The following is a 13645-nucleotide window of genomic DNA, read 5'->3' as shown; positions in this document are numbered from 1 at the left end:
CTGTCTTCCCAACGTCTTCTTGCTTGGGCCACACTCCTCCCTCCGGCTCTCGTGAATGCTTCACATGACGGCCAGATGGGTCCTCAAATGCTGCTTCGAAAGTGTCACTTTTCTAATAAAAATCTTTCCCCCTTGTCTCAGGGTATTCGAATCCCACGGACTCATTTATCTAGTAGTTTACTCAATGAATATCAAAGCACTGCTCTTTCATTGTTGACCATGGTGTGCATAGAGCGGCCTGAATACAGCCATTTTAACTCGACATACAAAGCCGTTTTAAATATGAGGGCCAACGATGCCCTTCCTAGATGACGAGGACCAGGAGATACTTAGAGCACACGTCTGCGACTCCCGTCAACCATCCTTCCTTCAAACCAGAGTGAGCAGCTGTGTGCCAGGGGCTGTGTCCAAACACATCGAAACCCCTGCTCTTGTGAGTGCATATTTCAGCAAGGGGCTGAGGGGGAGAATCCCGTCTGTCTTCCATGAGCACGTAAGCCTCTGTAGGAGATCTCTCCCGTAGAGCAATCAAGTAATAAAGAACGACAACAAAAAAGTCACTTCCCATAGCTCATAGCTAACAATGCAGTCTCTGGAAATCACATGTGTGTGAAAACAGAGATTATAACTCCCGTCTCTTTCATCTTTTCTGGGGGGTCATTTCGAGTTGTTTGGGTGAAAAGCAAAGGCCCGTCGAGGGCACGTGAACAAATTCTGGGGCTGGGGCCACCGGAAATCAGACTCTGAGGGTTTTGCACCCTGCAGTGTGACAGTAGTGGCCTCTGAGAAAGGTGCACTTCATGCCTCTGAAGGAGACAGCCCAGACTCACTGTCGTGCAACCCGCATGACACTGACCCAGCTCTTCCGTGGCCCCCTCCAGCCCACGGGACTGCTGCAGACTAAATCACGTCCCTCCACAATTTATAGGTTGAAACCCTAATTCCCAGTGTGACTGTATTTGGAGATGGGCCCTCTAAAAGGGTGTAATTAACATTAAATGAGATTATAAAGGTGGGACCCTGATCCAATATGACTGGAGTCCTTACAAGAAGAGGAAAGAACACCAGAGAGTTCTCTCTCACCCTCCTCCCTGTGAAGACACAATGAGAAGGAGGTGGTCTACAAGCCAAGAAGAGAGCTCTCCCCAGAACCTGGCCATGCTGGCACCTTGATCTTGGACTCCTAGCCTCTAGAGCTCCGGGAGATAAATGTCTGTGGTTTAAGCAGCCCATCTGTGGGGTTCTGCTCTGGTGGCCCAAGCCAAGACAAGGTGTCTTCAACCACCATTACAAGGAGGGTGCTGGCAATGTTTTTCCCTCTTTGTCTCTGCTCCGTGGTGCTCTGGGATCCCCCACAGCGTGTGTGTTCTTACCTGCCCACCTTGATTAGAAGCCCTGCTGTTAGGACTCCAGGAATGGGTCATGTAATTATTTGTACCCTGGGGGACTAGCCAGATATGTTCTTCACACTATGAAAAGTAATATTTGTTGCCTGATTAACTGGTCTGCCAGATGACTAGCCAAGATGTACCTGGGTGTGCTGAAACAGTTTGTTTTTACTTCGGCTTCAGGATCAGCAACGAAATATTGAGAATATTCTGCACACAATTCTGGCTATTTTGAGATTTGAGAGTTGTTTATTTTCTCCTGGAATGATCCAGAGAGTTAGCTCAGTTCTGCCCTCCAACTGGCGTATAGACATAAAATAGGGCATCAGACACCAACTTCTATGAAAGGCTCACTTTAATTTTCTTTGAACGGGGAGTGTTTTATCAATAAAATCAAAACCCCCCATTTCCATTCTCTGGTACTTGACCAGGGAGCTTCATCCTGAAACCCTTTCTTTAAAATTATCCCATCTTGGGGCGCCCGGGTGGCTCAGTCGGTTGAGCGTCCGACTTCGGCTCAGGTCACGATCTCGCGGTTCATGAGTTCGAGCCCCGCGTCGGGCTCTGGGCTGATGGCTCAGAGCCTGGAGCCTGCTAACGATTCTGTGTCTCCCTCTCTCTCTGCCCCTCCCCCGTTCATGCTCTGTCTCTCTCTGTCCCAAAAATAAATAAACGTTAAAAAAAAAAAATTAAAAAAAAATAAATAAAATAAAATAAATAAATAAACTTATCCCATCTCTTCTTAGTACAAAAAGGGAAAATACCTTTCCCTTTCACGGCGTTCCTTTCTTCATCCTGCATGAAATTAATTTCAAAGAAAGGAGGTGAACTCTTTGGCGCAATAGCAAGATTTTCAATTAACAGCAATAACCTGGACTGGATCAGAAAATAAAGCCATGTGGGCTGAAGCCATCCAGGATGGACACTTTTTAATTGTTCTCACAGATAGTGCACGTGCGTCGTAAAACAACCCCCAAAACCATTTTCATGTGCATTTCTAACCTAACATGACCCCGTGCGTGGTGCGTGATCCAACTGTTTGATGTGGGGCCACTGAAGCATGAGTTACCTTTCTGTTCAATTTCAAAAGTGATCTTTCATTCAGACCGCGTGTTAGGAATATTTTGCTTATTCAACAGTGATGTTCAGACATTTGTTATCCGCGAAGTTAACCGTTTCTATCTGAGCTTGGCAAATACATTTTTTAAAAACGGTTCTGACATTATTTCATTAAATTACAACATCTGGGTCTAACGGCCACACGGCAAGCTAGTTGGGTGACGTCGCGTGCCTGAGCCCCACCTCACAGATGCCTGGTGCCTTCGGCTCAGGCTCCAGAAGTAAAGGAAGGGAAAGCATTGACTTCACTGCTTCAGTAATTGTAACGACTGTCCCCTTCGTCAGCAAGGCCAAACTGGCACTTGCAAAATGATCAGGACTGTTGATGTTATAAATGTTTTGCTCGGACTGTTTACCTAGTTAATTGCCTGAAAAACCTCTGTGTTGTCAACTTCCCCCTTTCCGAAATGACTCTACATAACTTCATGCCGTTGGGGTAACTTTCAGCTGCAAGTTACAGAGGGTACAATGAACAGAGATATTCACAATTGACCTCGTATTTAGTTCACATAAAGTTAAGTGCCAAGGAGGAGGATCTGGGGCTGAAGGAACCTCTCAGTAACATCTTCAAAGATCCAGTATCGTTTTTCAATTTCCGATTCATCATCTCTGCTTTGTAGTTTTTATTCTCATGGTTCTAGGATGCTTGCTGCCTGTCCAGGCAGCTCCAGGTTCAGGTTAGGAAAAGGGGGGAGTTTGTTGTTCAATAGGCATAAAGTTTCGCTTATGTAAGATAAATGAGCTCTGGAGATCTGCTGTACAACGTTATGTCTGTAGTTAGAAATACTGTGTCGTGCGCTGAACAAAGGGAGAGGGTAGATCTCACATTAAGTATTCTCACACCAATAAGAAAGAAAGTGAGAAAGGGAGACGGAAAGAGAAGAAGGAGGAGGAAGAAAGAAAGGGTGAACAGGGGCACTAAGAAACTTAGGAGGTGATAAGTATGTCCATTACCTTGATGGTAATCAATTATATAATTGAGTTATCAATTATTACTCAGTAAAGCTGTTAAAAGAAGAGAAGAGTCCAAAGATTTCTCCTGAAGAAACTTTCCTTTTTATCTGTTATCTTTTATCTTTTTTTTTTTTTTTAAACACATTTGGAAAGTATAGTCCTCCCAGGAAAGTCTGCCTACCTCTCACAATTGCGAACTTTGCCGTGTGTCTGCACCCCAGTTCAAAGGAGGCTTGGAGTCAGCTTTCTGGTCTGGACAGTGACTTGCATGGTTTCTGGGTAGCAAATCCAGCCCTCTGCCATAGCGTCTTTCATGTATGTGTTACGAGAGGCATCACAGAAAGTCAAGTTGTGGGTTCGTCTCATTATTTGTTGACCTCACCCAAACAAAATACCAATAGAGAAAACAATGCCTGATGATTTTTTTTCTAATTTACTAGAACTAAGCATAAAATGAAATAAGCCACGTGGGACTCAAATTCTGTGCTATCTATCACCCACTAGCTGCATGATCTAGGCAAGATGCTTCCTGCCTACCATCCTTGGTTTCCACGTTGGTAAAAATGAGATTACGCACTTGGTAGATTTCTGCAGGAATGGCCCAGTGCATCGCTCCTTTGGTATGAATTCCTCTTCTACATTGAATCTAGGCTTCGCCCAGACTTTCTTTGGCCAGTCAAACATCAAACTACATGAAACAAGCAAGCAGAACACAACACACAATGGACAAGCTTGTGCAGGGGGCGAGGGCGGTGCGTTGGAGATTCCATTCTGTGAAGACGTTGGCAGGAAAGACCTTCTGGAAAGACAGGCACAGATCGTAGCCGTCCCCACTGAGCCCAACGTCTTTCCAACCTACAAGCTAAATGCAGCTGCGTGTGTAAGCACAGGCTAGACCTGCAGAAGGTCTGAGCAATAGACCCACAGATATGCTGAAGGACTGCAGGCACTGTTGGGTTAGGTCACGAAGCTCTGTGGCAGAACAAGGTTACTGATATTCACCAACTTTCCAATGGGATGATTTGCAAGGATTGCGAGATCCCGGGCACAAAGCAAGCACTCAAAAATACTGGTTGTTACTACTGTTGTTGTCATTGTGATTTTCATCGTACCCCATAGATCTGTGAAAAGGTCTTGTCAATTAGAAAGAAAAAAAAAACCCCTGCAGATGCCACCTTAACACCTGCAATCTGTTTAGCATCCTGTGCTGTGGGGTTTTCCTTTAAGAAGATTATATCCCGGCTAATCCATGTAAGATAAAGAGACAATGCGTTTGTTAACACAGGCTATAAATAAATAATAAGGACCCCGACTCTATGAAACATGTCAAATAAGTGAACATTCAGAGAATCAGGACATAATGGAGGTTTTCAGGGAACACTTTGTAAAACGTATCTCTCGGTCAGGGTCTTGAATGGAGGGAAATATTTCAAAAACGTGGATGCTAATGATACTGTTAATATCTACCTTTGTTGAGAGCTTCTTGTGTTCCGGACGTGAGAATAAGCACTTCAAAAGCAATTTCAGATCGCATCCTTACAGTAGCCTTATGAGGCGGTTTGATCCTACCCTAGTTTACAGACAGGGGCACAGCATGGGAGAGAAATTAAGAAATTTCCTGATCTAATACTGCCCTTCTGGTCAGTAATGGAGCTGAGATTTGCTGCCACGGTCACCTGATTCCGGACCTAATGCTCTTTCTCTTTGCGCAGAGGCTGGCAGAGAAATTAAATGTATTTATACTCTTCAGAAAACTCACTTAGAAGTTGGAGGGAGACTTGATTGTTACCACTGCCACAAGTCTACCTTGACGTATATTCCGAAAGGTCCTGAGTAAATGTATTAGCAGAAAGTTATTTTTGTGAATAAAAGGCATGTATTGTTCTAAAGCAAAAGAATAACAATACAGCAAAATCTTGGATTATGAGTAACTTGTTCTGGGAGCGTTCCACAAGATGAGCAAACATTTCTAATACGTTTTAACCTGATAAACGAGCGATGTCTTGCAATACGAGTCGTATGTGACGCTGAACGTCACATGATCACAACTGAGTCTACGGCTCTTCCCTCTCTCTCTGTCTCTTTGCGGGATTGTGAGGGATCATCTCCCATGCTCGGATGCTCGGTCTCAGGCCCTGGTGTTTGGCAGAAATCAGTGATTTTTCAGAATGATGGAAGGTGCCCACACCAGCACTGGTGTGTTTTTGTCACTTCGGAGCACCTAGGGACAGTCCTTTGCTTTTGCAGACAAGAGTGAGCTTAGGGATGCTCTGCTTCCTTCTAGGTCAGGCCGCCTGCAGATAGAGACCCTTTCCTCTGCTGCCTTATTGCCAGTTACATTCAATACAGTACATGACAGGAGTTTATTAACACTACACTGTAGTCAACACCCATTAGTGATAGTGAAAGTCGTCCTACACAATAATCCTCCTCTCTCTTGTCTCCCTCATACCGGCCACGAAGGTTTTCAAAGGGACGTGCAGGTTAATTTGTTTATTCTCCTTTATATTTTGTATTTTCTTTATTATTTTGTGTTATTTAACAGTATTGTAATCATTTTTATGTGAATGTTTTTGAGCGATGGAGCAAATCATCTGACTTTCCATTATTTCTTATGGGGAAATTCACTTTGACAGACAAGTGTGTGATTACAAGCATGTTTCCGGAACAAATTGTGCTTGCAAACCAAGGTTTTACTGTAGCTAGCATGTATATAGTGTTTACTCTGGGCCAGGAACTGATCCAGTGTTTTATGCATTTGGTAACTTTTTTTTTTCCTCCCAACCAACATGTAGGTTCTTTTATTTTCCCCACTTTACAGGTAATATAACGAGATTCAGAGACGTGAAGTCACTCTCCAAGGTCACAGAACTTTAAAAATGTTGGGTCAGTGGCAGGAATCCAGGCCCTCAAGCCCCATGCAGCTGAAAGACTGCTCCACACACGGTATGAGCCCTTCTAGACCTGAACTCAAACATCAGAGGAAGCAGAAAGTGAAAAGTCAAAGCTTGTGTGTGCTTAGCTACAGAGACGGGGGGTTTCTTTGTTACTACAGCATGATGTAGCTCGTCCTGACTGATACAAGTGGCCAGTCAGAAGGCATAACATTCCCACTAAAGGAGCTATTCTCATTTTTATTTTATCCCACTATCCCATTTAATCCTGTTTCTTCTTGAACCCAGTCTTCCCACTAAGGTATGTCCTATCAGTTTCATTTTACTGATGAGTAAAATGAAGCTCAGAGAGGTTCAGAAACCTTTCCGATGATCCACTGAAAGCAGCAGAGTTTGGATTTGAACTCAGTTCTGTCTGATGCCGAAGTCCCTGAAGCTTAAAGTTGTAGAGATCAAGGTGGCCTTTAAAGTTACTTAGTAAAGTTACTTCAAGTCCTAGAAGAGTTTTGGCAATCTAATGTAATTCACATAGCAGGGACAAAATTTCCTCCGCAAAATTCTCCTAGTGTTGCCAAGAACTTATAGCTGAAATAAAATTACATTTGTTAAAAATAATGGTGTTTAAATGCCTGAAATAGAGTCTTTTAAGGCATTAAAAACTCATGCAATTTGTATTTAGCCTTTCTAGAAGCCAGTTAAGATGAATACCTGCTTTTGTTTTTAAAAGTGCTTATGTGTATAATATACATCCCCCAACCCAGTCCAGTTTTCTTGCTTTTTGGTAAAAACACATTTATTTTTTTTTTAAGTTTATTTATTTACTTTTGGGAGAAAGAGAGGGAAAGAGAGAGAGAGAGAGACAGAGATAGAGAATGAAAGAGAGGAGATAGCGACTGAATCCTAAGCAAGCTCCATGCTGTCAACACAGAGCCCAACATGAGACTCGATCCCACCAACCATGAGATCATGACCTGAGCTGAAATCAAGAATGGATGCTTCACCAACTGAGCCCCCCAGGCGCCCCAAAAACACATTTCCAAATGATCCTTAGGAATGATTCTTTTTCCTTTGTTGGGATTTCATGGAGCACAGGGAAGAGGAAAGGCAAAAGAGTGGATCACCGGGGGGACCACCATGCTTCGCATCACACAGATAAGAGCGAAGTTTTGCAAATTACTTCAGGTGGATCCCTGCCACGATTGTCCACTGTTGTAGGGCACGATCCAGCCAATGGTTCAGGTCAGAATCCAACTTTGACATGAATTGTCTGAATAACTGCCTCGGCACTCCACTTCCCCCGAACATGTAAAAAGCCACAGAGTGTTTTATTACGTTCAGTTGACCGATCAAAATGGTCATCCCCAAAACTCAGTAACTCCGTGGATAATGTGATACCAGGGACAGTCAATTGAATGCACGGCACGATCGATTTCTCCAAAGGCTAAATTTAGGAGTCTCAGGACAGCTTTTGCCTGCGTCTTCAAACCTGTGGAGATAACTCCAGAGGCCCAGTCTGTGGATGCTTCTTAGTGGTAGCTGGAGATTAATCTGGGGAAGGCTGCTTCTGGTAAAAACAGACAAACAAAACGTTGAAGTATGATTCTCAAGCCATGAGACTGACCATCTTGCGTAATGAACTCCATCTGAATGCATTTCCAAAGGAGGAATTTCCTGATTCTTTTCCATTATATCTTTTTTAATTTTGAACTATGTGCCTATATTAAGATAATGAAAAATTAAGGTTAAATTAAGCACATTTTTGGATTACATGTAGACGGATCTCACACACACACACACACACAAACACACACAAGTATTTTTATTACTGCAGGAGGAAACACACTTTTGGATGCAAAAAGTCATGTGTGTTTTATTTTACTTATACGCTGCGTTTCTTACTTTCTTGTCAACCCGTTGTACTAGCACACATACTCCCTTATCTCCCGGAAATGTTACCGTTCACTCAATGGGAAATTAATTGCCCCCTGCTCCATGCATGAGGCACGAGTGTTCTGGGGCATAGTGTAGGTCAGAGGCCACTTTCTATCCCTTTAATTGTGTCCTCACGATTGGAGCTAACTGAGGCAAACAACAATGTCACAGGACTTACAGTAAGTCCACGAATCCAGAGATTTCTTCCTTCTGCCCAAGCAGCTTGTCCACTAGCTGCCAACATCTTGTCTGAGCAGCTGCCCTGTGCCCCCAGCCTGCACCTGTGCCTCGCTCCACACCCCCTGCCCTCAGTGCCCTGCGTTCCTCCTGCTTCCATGAGTCCTACGGGTTTCCTCCCGGCCCGTCACGATTTCCCGCTCACTGTTCCTGGTAATTGGAGCCTTTTGCTTCTTTGCAGATGGGAGAGTGCCCACTGGCATTTCCTGGCACAGTGAGGACAGCGCTGCAACATGATCTGCACTTGGCCACTTGTGTGGGATGTGGGACAATGGCCACCAGGTGATGACTGGGCTCTAGGGACCGCGTGTCCCCTCCAGCCTGACAACTAATAGGCATGGATGCTGTGTACTTTCTGCATTGATATCATTGGACATAGTCGTTTTAACCTCGACCGAGTCTTATTATTTCACTCTTCTTGAAATACAATATTAATATAATTTGTTGCTATTCTCTAAGGGACACTTATTATGTGGGGATTCTAGTATGTTTTACCAATGTAGTTGTTATAATGGCCTGCAAGTGCCTTGATTTTAAAACCTTATTTGCCAGGTCTTTTGAGAGCTGGCTATAACCCGAGATTATTCTCATAATGGACTGCTTATATAATGTGCTTCCTAAAAGCCAAGTGGTACTTATCACCTGGTTTTGCATATTGAGCGACATTTCTAGCTTGGTATTAATAATCCAACATTACAATAAAAATAATAATTACAGGGATTTTTTTTTTGCATATTGAGCGACATTTCTAGCTTGGTATTAATAATCCAACATTACAATAAAAATAATAATTACAGGGATTTTTTTTTTGCATATTGAGCGACATTTCTAGCTTGGTATTAATAATCCAACATTACAATAAAAATAATAATTACAGGGATTTGAAAATTCATTACAAATCTCCTTAAGCCCAGGTGAACTCATTAACTCTTAAATTAAAAAGAAAAATGGAATTAAAAAAAACAAAGACTTGACTTTATTCTGCCTGATGTGATGACTTTGAGGAAGAAGGAGAAGTAGAAGTGGGTTCTGCGACCCTCAACTCTGGGGTTAGACCTGCTACACTGACTGCTTAAAATAGTCTGGGATCTGGGGCGCCTGGGTGGCTCAGTTGGTTGAGTGTCGGACTCTTGATTTCGGCTCAGGTCAAGGTCCCAGGGTTGTGGGATCGAGCCCCATGTCGGGCGCTGCACTGAACGTGGAGCCTGCTTGGGATTCTCTCTCCCTATCTCTCTCTCTCTCTCTCTCTCTCTCTCTCTGCCCCTCCCCCCCACTCACATGCACTCTCTCTTAAATTAAAAAATATATACTAAAAAAAAATAGAAGCAGACAAGAAGCCTGCCTATCAGCTCTGAGTCAAACTGGTGGCCGTAAAGGAGAGCTTTCTGCCTCTGCCCTCCTGAGGGAGGTGAAAGGAAGAGAATAAGAAAGCATCATAGAGGAACCCCCAAATCGCAAACAAAACGTGCAAACAAGCTGGCATTTTTAAGCAGTTCGAGACCTGTCAAGATAGGCTTCCTGTCCCGTTTTTGCCTTCACGATGTTGGCGTCTTGGTCGGCAAAGGCCCTATGGGTGTGAATTCAGTGATTTGCAGGATTTGGGGACATCTCCTCGGCATAACCTTTTCCAGGTGTAATGGGTTGGATGGTGTCGAATTCATACACTGAAGTCCTGGTCCCACTACCTGAGAACGTGACCTTATTCGGAGATAGAGTCTTTTCGCGGGAATGAAGTTAACAGTTGTCACTGGGGTGATCCCGACCTGAGCGGTGTCCTTACAAGAAGGGGGTGCCCTCGGAGAGAGAACGCCAAGTCGAGATGAAGTCTGAGGTGGGGGTGAGGCAAAGAACGCCGACGTTGGCCAGGACGCCACTGGACGCAGGAGAGGGGTCTGGACCAGGCAGGCCCTCCCTCAGAGCCTCAGTAGCAACTAGCCCTGGATCTCAGACCTCTGGGCTCCAGAAGTGCAGGGACAACACATCTGTGTTGTTTTTGTATGGGTCTTTGTCCCGGCCGCCGTAGCAAAGTAACTCCTTAGGTCTACACAGGAGCTAAGTCATACCCGAGGTAGTCATGTCCCATCCAGAGCTTACAGCGAGCGACCCCATGAAACACTTAGCAATGGTAGGAGACAAATCACGGTCTGAAGGCCACAGGGCAATTCAGAAACCACAAATGCTGTTGGATTCACACAACAGGAGATAAGTAGAGACGGACACCTCCAAGGAGCACCATGCAAGCCGTGGGCATGGTCCAGAGCAAGAAAGCTGAGCCCGGGGTCTCAGAGATGAAAGGTGGCGGCCAAAGCCGAGGCAAAGCATATCGTGTGTCCTCACGGGCGACGGGAAGAGACTTAAACTGGGTAGAAGTGAACCCCCACGTAGGCAAGGTGCTTTCATGTTGTGGGGGAGGAGAAGGTCCTTTGTCACACTCAAACTTTCCAGGAGAACGTGCATTCACTCTACACTGTATCCCACTTCAAACATCAAAGAAAAGCAAAAATGCCCAATTTCCTTTTGTTATTTCCATATACCTCTATAATGAGGGTAAAAATGTAAAAGTGCCGTGTAGGAAATACCCAGGGGAGCATCCTTATTGGGGATGACTTTACCATTTACAATCATTAAAGAAAAGTGAATCCACTTTTCTCATCCATAAAGATGAGAACATTTATTGCCATTGGTAGAGCTTATCTAAATTCAAATTCCTTTTCAACGTTCTATCCCAAGTCATATGAAAAAAACTATCTAATAATTGACTTAGATTTCCTTTACATATAGCTCTGACCTGTTTTTTTGAGAGCTTTTCCTATCTGCTCATTTTCTATCAATGGACGTGACACTTGCTCATATCTGCTCAGATTATAGTCCGTGCCACCCTCCCAACAGCTCATTCAAATCTTTTACGGCGCAGAATACAACATCACTGTAGTTTTATTTTCCTCTAAGGAAATTCCCAACATGTAAGTCTAAATATCAACGGTAGTAAGGAAAGCAAATAGGGTAAGACCACAATGGAAATTTGACTCATCCCGAAACTTCACAAGTTGTAATACGCCCCGAAAATAGTTAGTTGTCCCTAATGCTTGGCAAGATTTCTTCTTAGATCTTCTGGGATTGTGAAATACACTGCAAATACTCCACTGTTCTTTAAACGTCTTGGCTTGCTGGGGCCGGTGGGCACCTGAGACGGCATCGGTAGTTGGTATACAGCATGGCCACCCTTGCATTGCTGCCTTGTGTACCTCCGTCTGCACGAGGAAGAAACGGGAGCTTCATCCAGGCCACGTGTGCGAGTGAAGGATATCCGTTGCACTGTTTCACTTACTGAGTTAAAAGTGAAAAGCAAGGAATTCTATTGCCATTTCAGTAATGAAAAACGTAGATAGAAAGGTTGACGTCGTATTTTAAAATGGGCATTGGAGTAAGTGGGTAGAGATTTGATAAAGTAAGAATCCGCTTGAGGTGTGCTCTTGGTTTTGGGGTAGATACCCACGGTTCATTGCTTCCATACAACACCCAGTGCTCATCCCAACAAGTGCCCTCCTCAGGGCCCAGCCCCCACTTCCCCCATCCCCCTCCCCCCCATCAACCCTCAGTGTGTTCTCTGTGTTTAAGAATCTCTTATGACTTGCCTCCCTCCCTCTCTGTTTGTAACTATTTTTTCCCCTTCCCCTCCCCCATGGTCCTCTGTTAAGTTTCTCAAATTCCACATATGAATGAAAACATATGATATCTGTCTTTCTCTGCCTGACTTATTTCACTCAGCATAGCACCTTCCAGTTCCATCCACGCTGCTGCAAATGGCAGGATTTCATGCTTTCTCATTGCCAAGTGGTATTCCATTGAATACATGAACCACATCTTCTTTATCCATTCATCACGGATGGACATTTGGGCTCTTTCCATACTTTGGCTACTGTTGATAGTGCTGCTATAAATAGCAAACTTGACAATAAATTATATTAAAAACTTTTTTTAACATTTATTTATTTTTGAGAGGCAGTGGGAGCAGTGGTTTTGATTTGCATTTCCGTGATGATGCGGGATGCTGAACAAATTTTTATTTACCACCTGACCGTTTGTCTTTTTTGGGAAAAAAAAAACGTCTATTCTGCTCCCTTAACTGCTTTTTAATAGGGTCTTTTATTTAGCTCGTTATTTACCTATAACTCAGTAGCCTATACCTCAAAAAGTATTCTTTATACGCTTTGACTGTTAATGCCTTCCTTCTCCAGCATATACTTTGCAAATATTTTCTCGCATCCTGTAGGTTGTCTTTTCAGTCATTCTTTTGCTCCGCAGAGGAAACTTTTTGGTTTGATGTAGTCCCACTTGTTCATTTTTGCTTTCGTAGCCTGTCCATTTGATGTCCTGTCATGCGGTGTTTTGAACACGGAGGCTAAGCAACCATCAGCTATTCTGGAGCTCTGTCGGAGGGCTCCAGGCTCTGCTCGATGAACAGCGAGGATGGGAGGCATTGTGGACGGTAGTGAAGGTCACCGTCTGACATTTGACTTTGGTCCAGCAGCGGTTTCCACTTAGTTCCTGCTCCCTGCTGTGGTGCTAATTAGCTCATGGTCGCTAGCTAATGTAGGAACAGCTTATTCCAAAGGAATCAAGCCTTACCTGTAATTCAGAAACAGCCCTTAAACCCAACCACGTTCTTTTCTTATATTTTTGTGAAACACGTTTGTTGCAAGTTGGGTGGCATAGCTAGACCCAGCTCATATGAATATGCTGACTGGTGGCTGTGACTCTAATGTTAACACTCTCAGCAGAGGTTTCTAAACATTTTGGGGACACAGCCCCCATCAGTGAAACGTTTTCCATCATAAACATCCAAAGACGTTGTTTTTTTCTTTGCAAGTCGTGGAGATGGAAATCTTCTAATATATCTTAAGCATTTAAAAAGATATACAGAGGGGCGCCTGGGTGGCTCAGTCGGTTGAGCGTCCGACTTCAGCTCAGGTCACGATCTCGCGGTCCGTGAGTTCGAGCCCCGCGTCGGGCTCTGGGCTGACGGCTCGGAGCCTGGAGCCTGCTTCCGATTCTGTGTCTCCCTCTCTCTCTGCCCCTCCCCCGTTCATGCTCTGTCTCTCTCTGTCCCAAAAATAAATA

At 44.1% G+C, this 13645-nt stretch overlaps 1 long non-coding RNA gene across 4 annotated transcripts in view; it reads left to right on the top strand.

Moving 5' to 3' along the window:
• LOC131483664 (uncharacterized) overlaps window positions 1-13645 on the top strand; it is a 30801-nt gene that overhangs the window by 3143 nt on the left and 14013 nt on the right. For 2 of the 4 annotated variants that reach the window (XR_009247849.1, XR_009247848.1), the window contains exon 2: window positions 8706-8806. This is a non-coding gene — a long non-coding RNA (uncharacterized LOC131483664). Of the gene's footprint in view, window positions 1-6282; window positions 6408-8705; window positions 8919-13645 lie in introns of those variants that run through there. The other 2 variants (XR_009247847.1, XR_009247846.1) reach the window with 2 other exon arrangements.

This window comes from Neofelis nebulosa, chromosome 8, assembly GCF_028018385.1.
Source record: "Neofelis nebulosa isolate mNeoNeb1 chromosome 8, mNeoNeb1.pri, whole genome shotgun sequence".
Lineage (NCBI taxonomy): Eukaryota > Metazoa > Chordata > Mammalia > Carnivora > Felidae > Neofelis > Neofelis nebulosa.
Note: the sequence above shows the minus strand (reverse complement) of the source record. Positions and strands in the feature narration are given on the sequence as shown.